This window comes from Cryptomeria japonica, chromosome 10 (genome assembly GCF_030272615.1).
Source record: "Cryptomeria japonica chromosome 10, Sugi_1.0, whole genome shotgun sequence".
Lineage (NCBI taxonomy): Eukaryota > Viridiplantae > Streptophyta > Pinopsida > Cupressales > Cupressaceae > Cryptomeria > Cryptomeria japonica.
In genome coordinates this window covers 69,049,669-69,059,683 of record NC_081414.1, presented here as the reverse complement: position 1 = coordinate 69,059,683, position 10,015 = coordinate 69,049,669, and positions in this window count along the sequence as shown.

The following is a 10,015-nucleotide window of genomic DNA, read 5'->3' as shown; positions in this document are numbered from 1 at the left end:
GTCATTATAATAAGAGGAAGAACTTTGTGTTGATTTCTGGTAATGTTTCAAGGTTCCTTCCTCCAACAAGACACGTTCGAGGGTGAGGCCCTTATCTGTCAATTTTTGGAAGGATTTGATACATTGAGATATTAAGGGTCTTAAAAGTTCAGGCACCAAGTTCTTTTGGAATAGCTCAATTTGATGTTGTTCTGGTATGTCCCACTGGAATTTCTTGATAAGATGTTGCCATCTTTGTAGGAAATTGGCGAAGGTTTCTCCGGGCCTTTGTTTTGTATTACACAAGTCCATCATAGAAACATCATTACCCATGTTGTATGTATAGTGGGCCACAAATTTTTCTACCAAGTCTGAAAAAGAGACAATGGAACCTCGTGGTAAAGATGAGAACCATGCCAAGGCGTCTCCCGTGAGACTCTTGGGAAAGAGTCTGCGAAGATAAAGGTCACTATAGGAGACTTTCTGGCATAAGATGTGGAATTCTCGAACATGATCGCGGGGGTCTCCTTTGCCTTCATACTTGGTGAATTTAGGGATCTCAAATCCCGGGGGATATGGTGCAACTAATATAGACGGGTCGTAAGGACAAGGGCAAAACTCTTCGAACGAGTAAGTTTTCCTTTTATTAGTCCTTTGTTTCTTGTCCTTGATGATATTCTTCATGTCTTGAATTTCCTTGACGAGGTCTTGTTGTGGACTTTGATATTGATGAATTGTATTTGCCCCAAGAATTGGATGAACCAAAGAAGGTGCACCACCACCAATATATTGATATGATGAGGAGGTGGGAACGTGGGATGTGATGACCGATGTCACTGGGGTTTGAGGGATAGTTGGTTGCGTCTGCCAACTATTGTGATAGGATTGAATACGGCCCGGATAAAATTTGCGACATTGTTGGGAGGAAGAGAAGTTTGTAGAATAGAAATCTGTGGTTGAATAGAAGGAGGTGGTATAGAAGTTTGTTGGAGAATGGATGAGATTGGATTTGATAGTGGTATGGATGGTAAGGAGGAAGAAGGTGGGATGGAGACCACGGTGTGAGGTACCGCGGGTGGCATTGATTGAGCCTGGATGATTGATGGGGTTGCAATTGATTGAGTTTGAATAGTAGGTGCAACACTTTGTGTGGGAGTGAGGTCTCCTTGTGGTTGTTGGGTGAGAGCGGATCTATTAAATTCAGGCAGAAGTTGAGCTCCATGTTCAAGGAGAGTTTTCAAAAGTGTAGTAGGATTGTGTTTAATAAACTTTTCTATCATCTCTTGGTTATAAGAATCCTCTAGGAAAGTTTGCACTTCCGGACAAAGTTCATCTTGGTTAACCATGTCAAGATTTTGACTTTAATCTTGATCGCTAGGTTGCCCACTTTGTGTATGATCTTGCGTGGGATCTTCATATGGGACACCAATGTCTGGCATGCCATATTGTTGTTCAGCCATCTTTTTCTTTTGGGATCGAGTTGCGACCATACACGATATTTGTGATGAAAAGACTTAGGAAAAAAGTGATGAAAGGACTTAAGAAATTTGTGATGAAAGGATTTAAGAAATTTGTGATGAAAGGACTTGAGAAATTTGTGATGAAAGGATTTAAGAAATTTGTGATGAAAGGACTTGAGAAATTTGTGATGAAAGGATTTAAGAAATTTGAGGATGATTGATGAAGAAGGTATGGTAGTGATGGTTTAGAAGAAACTTGATAACTAGATTGTCTTTGGTATGAACATGAAGGATCGATTCGAATGACAAGTTGTATGAAGGGATACGACCACCCTGATTTGGACGATAGTTGGTGTTTCAAAGGACAAACTTGAATGTTGATGGACTCTTAGCTCCTCTCTTAAGCTTATGAAAAATGGGACGAACAGAGTTTTGACGCAATTTTGGACTTTGTGTGGGTAATGACTTGGACAATTGTTTGTGTCTTAACAAATGTTTTTGCAAAGTGTTTGGGGATAGTGATGTGTTTTTAGTCTTCTCTTGGCAAGTATGTATCAAACAAAGCAAACACAGTGATCAAATGCATATTATATCAAAGACACTCATGCTCATATACAACATTCTTAAGGCTGGCAAGGACAATAGTCATTGAATCCCAATTGGTTTCCCATCTACGCTTACCCAGAGCGAACATTTAGATGCTTGACCCCATTGGCTCCCCTCTACGACACTCACTTTTTGGGGCAGCCAAGCATCAATTCCCATGAAAACTCCTTATGGCGAACTTTGTATCTCTACTAAGGGCCGTAAGAATATGGGCTGCTTCAGAGGTCCGACCTCCTGCACCAATGACTAGAAGGTTTTTGGCCACTATGAACAAGGTGTTTAGTAACTCTTCCCGTTAGGAGCTACCCTTCGAAGTTGCACAAGCGCAATTGAGGCCTATAGCCCAATGAAGCACCAAGAACTTAATAGTCACGTAAGCGTGATTGAGATCTTTAGGATCCTACTAAGCACCCAATGTGAGAGTGAACTCTCATATAGCCCCAACCATTAACCCTTTCGTAGTCAATGACCTATTTATTATAGTGAGTTGGGAACCCCAAGTCCGGGTGTACTCACTTAGGTCGTTCCCCTCTTACCTTCTCAAAGAGCAAGTTGGGAGGGCAGGCCTACTAGAGGTAAACACACAATCAAACAAGAAAAGGTTGGAGGGTCTGGATTTCTGATTGTCTAGTAAGACGAGAGCATACTTTCCTACCTTTACGCTTTTCTTAAAGACACATAAGACAATGTTTCATTCCATTTTAATTAATATCTAGGTGCCTAATTTAAATAAATGCACAATATTTGGTTGAATCAGCTAGGCAACCTGCAAAACCACTTGATTAGTAGTTTGAAAAATGGAGTCTTCAAAAAGCGTCCTGCAAAACAACTTGATTAGTAGTTTGGAAAAATAGAGTCTTCAATAAGCGTCCTACAAAACAACTTGATTAGTAGTTTGAAAAATAGAGTCTTCAACAAGCGTCCTGCAAAAGGCAACAAAATGACAAAAATATTAATTTTTTTAATTTTTTGGAAATGAACAGAAAAACATGAATAAAAACTTTTTTACTAATGACAAATGTGGATTTGAAGTAAGTTTTTATGGGTAAATGGGGTTTGACTAGGTTTTTGTCACTTTCAAAGGGATAGGCAAGCATAAAATGAGGATTTTGGAGGAAAGATGAAGGAATGGGAAAATTTGTCCAAGAGGGACAAAGAAGCAAAAGTTGGAGATGGATAATATGGAAAAAATTTGGAGGTGATTGAATAAAAGGGGAAAAAGTTATGGCAACCCTAAAAATAGAGGAATATGGGATTTTGGGCTTCAAAAAGTGGATTTTTGAGATAAGGCCTCCAAGGAAGAAAATGTGGAAAATGGCAATGTGGAGAATCTGATGAAGTTTGGAGGAAAATGAAGTCAAGATAAAGAAGATATGGCAAAAAAAAAGAAAAAATTTTACTTCTTTTAAATTTTTTTTAACCCTGGATTTAACGGAACAAAAACCCTAAATTTAACAGAACAGAAACCTTAGATTTAACAAAGCAGACAGAAACCCTAGATTTAACAAAACAAACAGTTGCATTAAATAGAATAAAATAAAAATGTCAACGGTCATGATTTTTGATTGTTTAGATAGACGAGCATAATCTCCTACTTTCACACTTTCCTACGATCAGACAGATTATATTTAAATAGAGTAGATAACACGAAATGAAAAATAAAGAAATGTAGACTATAGTTAGCACCTAAAATTTTCAGACAAATTAACAGAGCAGACAGTAGCACTAAACAGATAGAAAAGTGTCAAAAGTCCAGATTTCTGATTGTCTAGATAGACAAGAGCATACTCTCCTATTTTCACACTTTCATGCGGTCAGAGTATACAGTCATGCTAAACAGAATAGAAAAGTGAAAGGTCTAGATTTCTGATTGTCTATATAGACAAGAGCATACTCTCCTACTTTCACACAGATTATAATTAAACAGAGCATATAACAGAGCAAATAACAGATTGGATAACAGGAATTCAAATTCCCACAAAACGCTCGCGCTAATCACAGAGCTATCGTGCCAAAACAGAAACAGAAACAGAAAAAGAACTGAAACAAAATGAAACAAAATCAGAAAAGAAGTTGTTGCGCAGAAATACATAGCCGCTATTCTAGAACCTGCAAAAAAGTTTGTTTGTTTGTTTTTTTTTTGTTTTTTTTTTTGTTTTTTTTTTTTTTTTTTTTTCTGCAGTCGCGCTATTCTGGAACCTGCATCTCACAACTCACAAAAACCTAAAAAAAAATATTAGTTCTTAGGGATGTGGGTCCCACCGGATGTGCCAAAATGAAGAGGGAAAAACAGATTTGAAGGTCAAATGATCAAAACCTAGCGAAATAAACATGCAGAATGCTAAAATAGAATGAAAAGACCATTTCACCTTGCTATTTTACCTTCTCCTTCAGATTGAGCTTGATGAAGTGAAGGCGCCCCTTGATAATGCTCCACTTGATATGCTCCTTTGATTGCTGGATGTGGATGGCTCTCCAATGTTGTACACAAATGGAATGGATTTGAAAAATGATAAGGATGAGATGATCAAGTTGCCAAGATGATTTCCTAGGCTCAAAAGGGCAGCATAAACTTACTGGATTTCAAGATGTTTTGAATGAAGGGATGGAGCCCTATTTATAGGAAGAGGAAAGAAAAACGGATGGCTAGGATGGATTCGAGATGAAGGGCTAAGATTTACTTGTGAGCTCACACAAGCTCCAAGAGAGGGTGTGGAGACCAAGAAATATGCCTTAAAGGCATTTCGTATCTCCACACTCCACAAGATGCATTGGAGGAATTAAAAATTCTCCAAAAAATGATATTATGGGGATTGGAGGAATAAAAAGGAATTAAAAATTTCTTGGCAAAGGGGATGCCTAGAGGAATGTGTGATTTCAAAAATCTTACATTCACCTAGGAAAAGAGCATTTAAAGCTAGTGGCTGGATGAAAAAGACAAAGAGTTGACTTTGTGGCTAATCATGATGATTAACCATTAACGACTCATTAGGAGAGGGATTAGAGGAAATGTTAGGTGGGATTAATATTTGTAGGAGAATTTGACTAGGAGAGAGAATGAGTGGAGGGAATAAAAAATTAGAAGAATAATGTTAAGTGAGTTTAGGGAGTTTCTAGAAGAATTAATTAAGAAGATGATTTGAAATTAATTAGCTAAGAGGAAGATTTGTGAGGATTTGATTTTTTTTAGAAGAATAAAGAAAGGGATTGATTTATTAAATAAACCAATCATATGCTATAGTGACAATATTAATTATATTTAATTAATTATTGAGAGGAATTTGAATTAACATAATTAATTAATTAATTATGCGAGGAATTAAAAATAATTAAAATAATTATTTTTAAGTGTCTACAGAGATATTTTGGAGGGAAAACCTTGCTATTTATATGTCTCTATGAAGTAGAGTAGAGGAAAGGAGGTTGAATAGAATTTAGTCTTAAAAGAAATTCAATTTTTCTCAAGAAGAGAGGTGGCTCTACTAGCACAAATCCTCCTTCAAAAAATGAAAAGAAACCCAATTTGAAAGATGTTGATAAGGAGCCAAAGGAAGAGGAAAAACCCACCTCAAATCATGTAGAGGAAGAACAAACCCTAGCCAAAAACCCTTGGAGAAGTGCAAGGAGTGCATTTGTTTATAATTGAAAAGAGGCCAAAGAAGAAGTGAAAGGTCAAGTAGGTGTGGAGAGAAATGTTTCAAAGGATGTTTGCAAGTCCAAAAATATTGTCATTAACCACTTGTAAGTAATTATAGATAAAGGTTTTAGTTTGAGTGTGTTTCTATAGGCATGCATGTAGTGATTTTGTGCTTGAATTACAAAGTCAATTAAATGGTTTCATTGTGATGTAGGAACGTCCAAGTGTTTGGGAAATGGATGTGGGTTTATGAGGTTTTAGTGTGATTTGAGTTGTCTAATTTAGATTTCTAGATTTATCATGATGACCATGCAAGTAGGGTCTTGTATTTTTTTTTTCTCACATGGAATGCCCTAATATTGTTGATAGGAGTACATGTATGTAAGCAAGGCCTTAGGTGACAAGAATGCACAATTCTCGGGTCAGTCTTGAAAAGCAGTTTTGTTTGAAGCCACTTTAATCTTGTCTTTTGATTTTAACAATGTTAATGTCATATAAATCTCTACCATCAACCCTCTTATGTTCTTTGGATTCTAAATAATACTTGATGTTGAATGACAAGTTCTAAAATTTATTCTTTTATACTAATTATGATGATATGTGTTTCTCTTACTTTCTATGTGGGGTATGTTTTGCAAAGATCTTTGAGATTTCAAAATTCATATTTTAGGTTAATTTGATCACTAGTACTATATATGCAACTCACTAAAACCATGGTAAGTGATTGTTTTAATGATATCAATAAGAAAAAATGGGCAGGGTTTAACAGCCTTAGTGATACAATTTTGTGTGTACTTGATGGTGGACAAATCACCTCCCACTGAGAATCTAGAGAAAGAATGGTGAGAAGAATGTGTCGACAACATGGAAGGAGAAGAAGAGAAGAATCGTTACTAGTGTTGCTCACTCTCATTGTTTTCAACCATGAATCGAGGGAAACGTCCGAGAAAAAAAAAATAGGCTTGAGAAAATTTTGGCGTGAGAATACTAAATTTTGACAGGTAATGTCCACATAATATAGCCTATCTACTAATTAAAAAGATAAAGCTAGATCTTAATTTTTAATATTTTGTTTACGAGAATAATTATAAGGAAGGGGTCCAAGGGGTTGAGCTTAACTAGTTAAAACACTGGGTTCTCATTGTGGAGACCCAAGTTCAATTCCCAATAGGGACATCTAAAGTGAAATTCTAAGTTGTGACTCTTGGCCTTCCAAAGGATGGGGAAGGTCTTGGGGTTAATCTAATCACACATAATAATAATAATAATTCAAAGATATGTAATGGGGATGGGGCCCCCTACTGTGGCCCCACTGGTTCATAGCTCCAATCAAAAGCTATTCAGGCTTCGACCAATTACCTATCAAAAAAATAAAATAAAAAGTATAATGTTATAAAGTAAAATAGTCTTTCTCTAGAGTTAATTTAAGTTAATTAAGTAAATGCATGTAGTCAAAATAAGTTAGTCTAGATTATGTTGGCATATGGACACTCCAATGAGACATTGTGTGTGATTGAAGGTTTTGTCATTGATGGCAACCTTGCAATCCTATGGCACCAGCAAGACATCATACCGACAAAGCATTACACAAGCAAGACAATGCATTGGCATCAACAAGATCACTCTACACCAGCACAAAAGAAAAGATGTATACCGGCATAGAGGCCGACATGATTTTTGATATGTAATATTTTGATTATTATTGTAAGCCGACTTGGCAAATTGTAAAATGACTCTTGTATATAAAGGAGATCATTGTAGACATTTAAGTGTGTAAGTAAGCGAGCTTAAACAAAATTATTAGGCAGACCTAATGTGCGAATTATAGGTCAAGGGTATATGTAAAGAACAAAGTTAGAATCGGTACTGAATCTAGCATTGGAGATGCTATTGTAAAGCAGTACAATTCTTTGGATTAGTATAATCCTCATTGTAAGTCAGTGTGACTTCTCATTGAGCAGTGAGCTCTAGGCAGTTGGCCTTCCTGCATGTGCAGGCCCCTATTGTAAGTAATATTCTCTTATTGGCCAGTAAGTGAATATTGTGGGTCACAAATCCCACCGAGGTTTTTCCCACACCAGGTTTCCTTGTTAAACATCTTATGTTATGGTGTTCTTTTCATGTGGATGTTTCTGATTCTGTTTGTTGCATTAATTCTTGCATATCGGTATACTGCTATTTTATGTTCTGCATGTTTTAACTCAAGAAATACTACTCACCGGTTAGATACTGATTCACCCCCCCTCTCAGTATCTGTGGGAATCCTAACAATTGGTATCAGAGCCTGGTCCTCTATTTTCAGAAGCCTAACAGCTTGAGGAAGATCTTGACACCGGTAAAGATGGAAAATTTGATGAAGCAACTTGAAGGAGCTCTTACTAACTATGATGCAGAGAAGTTGAAAAATATCAAATTAGAAGATGATTTAAGAGTAGCCTAGGATATCATTCAGGCACTTCAAGAAAATCTCACTGTTACAAGAAATAAGAGAAGAAAACTTTGTGAAAAATTGCAAAATGAGAATGATGAAAAGGAATCACTTAATGATATGATAAGCAAGCTAAAACAAGAGATCATGACAATAAAAAATGAAATGCAGGATATGACTATGAGATTTTGCAAAGAGATTGAGGACAGAAAGAAGAATAAAGAAGAATTGACCAGAAGACTAAGTGATGCAGCAAATGAGAACATAAGACTTAGCTATGAAAATGACATGTTGAAGACAGATCTGATGCATACTCAGAATGACTCAAATGAACTAATGAGACAAAAAGAAATCTTGGAAAGGGAATTGGAAACTGCAAATCAACATAAAGAAAAATTCAAGAAGAGCTCAAAAGTACCTTATTGAAGAATCAAAAACCCAAAGGTGACACTTCTGGAATTGGCTTTGAAGTTGGAGAAAGCTCTGGTACTGCAAATACTCAGGATCATAGCAAATCGGTAAGACCACCTAATGCTTATAAATTCAATGGTAAATGCTTTAACTATAATAAGTATGGTCATAGGGCAAATGAATGTAAATCTAGGAATGATCAGAATATCAATACACCCACCGGTCAATGTTCCAAATGCAACAAAATTGGTCATAACTCTGAAAACTGCAGAATGAATGTGAGATGTTATGTTTGTGGAAGATTTGGACATCTATCTAATCAATGCAGAACACAAACCAACATAGGTTATGGGAAAGCTATTCAGAAAAATAATGTAACTTGTTATGCATGTAACAAGATTGGGCATATTGCTAAATTTTGTAGAAGTAAAGGCACGCCGGTAGACAACAAAAGTGCTAGCTTGAAAGGTAAAGAAAAAGTTGAAGAGGTTAAGCAAGAATTCTCAAAGCAATGGATTAGAAAAGCTGATCTAAATATTGGGAATATTCCTCCACCGGTAGAACCAACTAATGCTTCACCGATAGGACAGAGTGATGCTTCACTGGCAGGACAAAGCAATGCTCCACCGACAGGAAGTTCTTCATCTAATTGAAAATTTTTTCTTGAGGGTTTGGCAATCTAATGACACATGTGCTATTATTCCCTCGGTTAGAGATAAGAAGTTGAAAATCACTTATTACCGGCAAACAATGTTAAGTGAATACTTAACCGGCATGCAATTAATGTGGTAGATAGCGAAAAAGACTTTATAAAATAAGGTTTTGGCTCCATTTCATTTCACCCTGATTTCAGAGAGTGCAAAGATTCTGAGCTAAGGCATTTCGAGCAAGAAGCAAGCACACTCCAAGCAATCATCCATCCAAGATAGAAAAAGGTATTTAATCATGGCATCCACCTCTGCAATTGAATACATAGCAAACCCTACTATTGTGGAAGTAATTAAAAGACCTAGGCCAGTATTTCAGTTGGTCCTCGAAATATCAAAGAAGGATGATACCTTAGGTGCATTTTCTCAAATCCCTAAAGGTGTTGTATATGCTGAAGACCCTAGAATGTATATTCACTACAATATTGAAGAGTTAGGAGACGAGGAAATCAAAACCATGTATAAAACTGAGATATGTGATGATACCGGCAATGTTAAAACTGAACACAAGGTTATTGAGACCCTAGGATTCATAGAAATCCTTAGCATTCCTGAATTTCCTAAGGATGTGATTAGGATAGTGTTAAGCAGAGTTCATGGAGAATTTTTCTGGTTAGATGCAATTCATAAGATCACCAAGGAAGTGGTAAAGGATGTCACAGGGTTACCGGCCACCGGTAGAAAACAAGACAAAAACAAGAAAGTTTCAAATGATTTAGTCATAGACCTAACAAGTGCAACATTTGATAAAAGATCTCTAAGGGTTAACGATGTAAAGGATACAAAT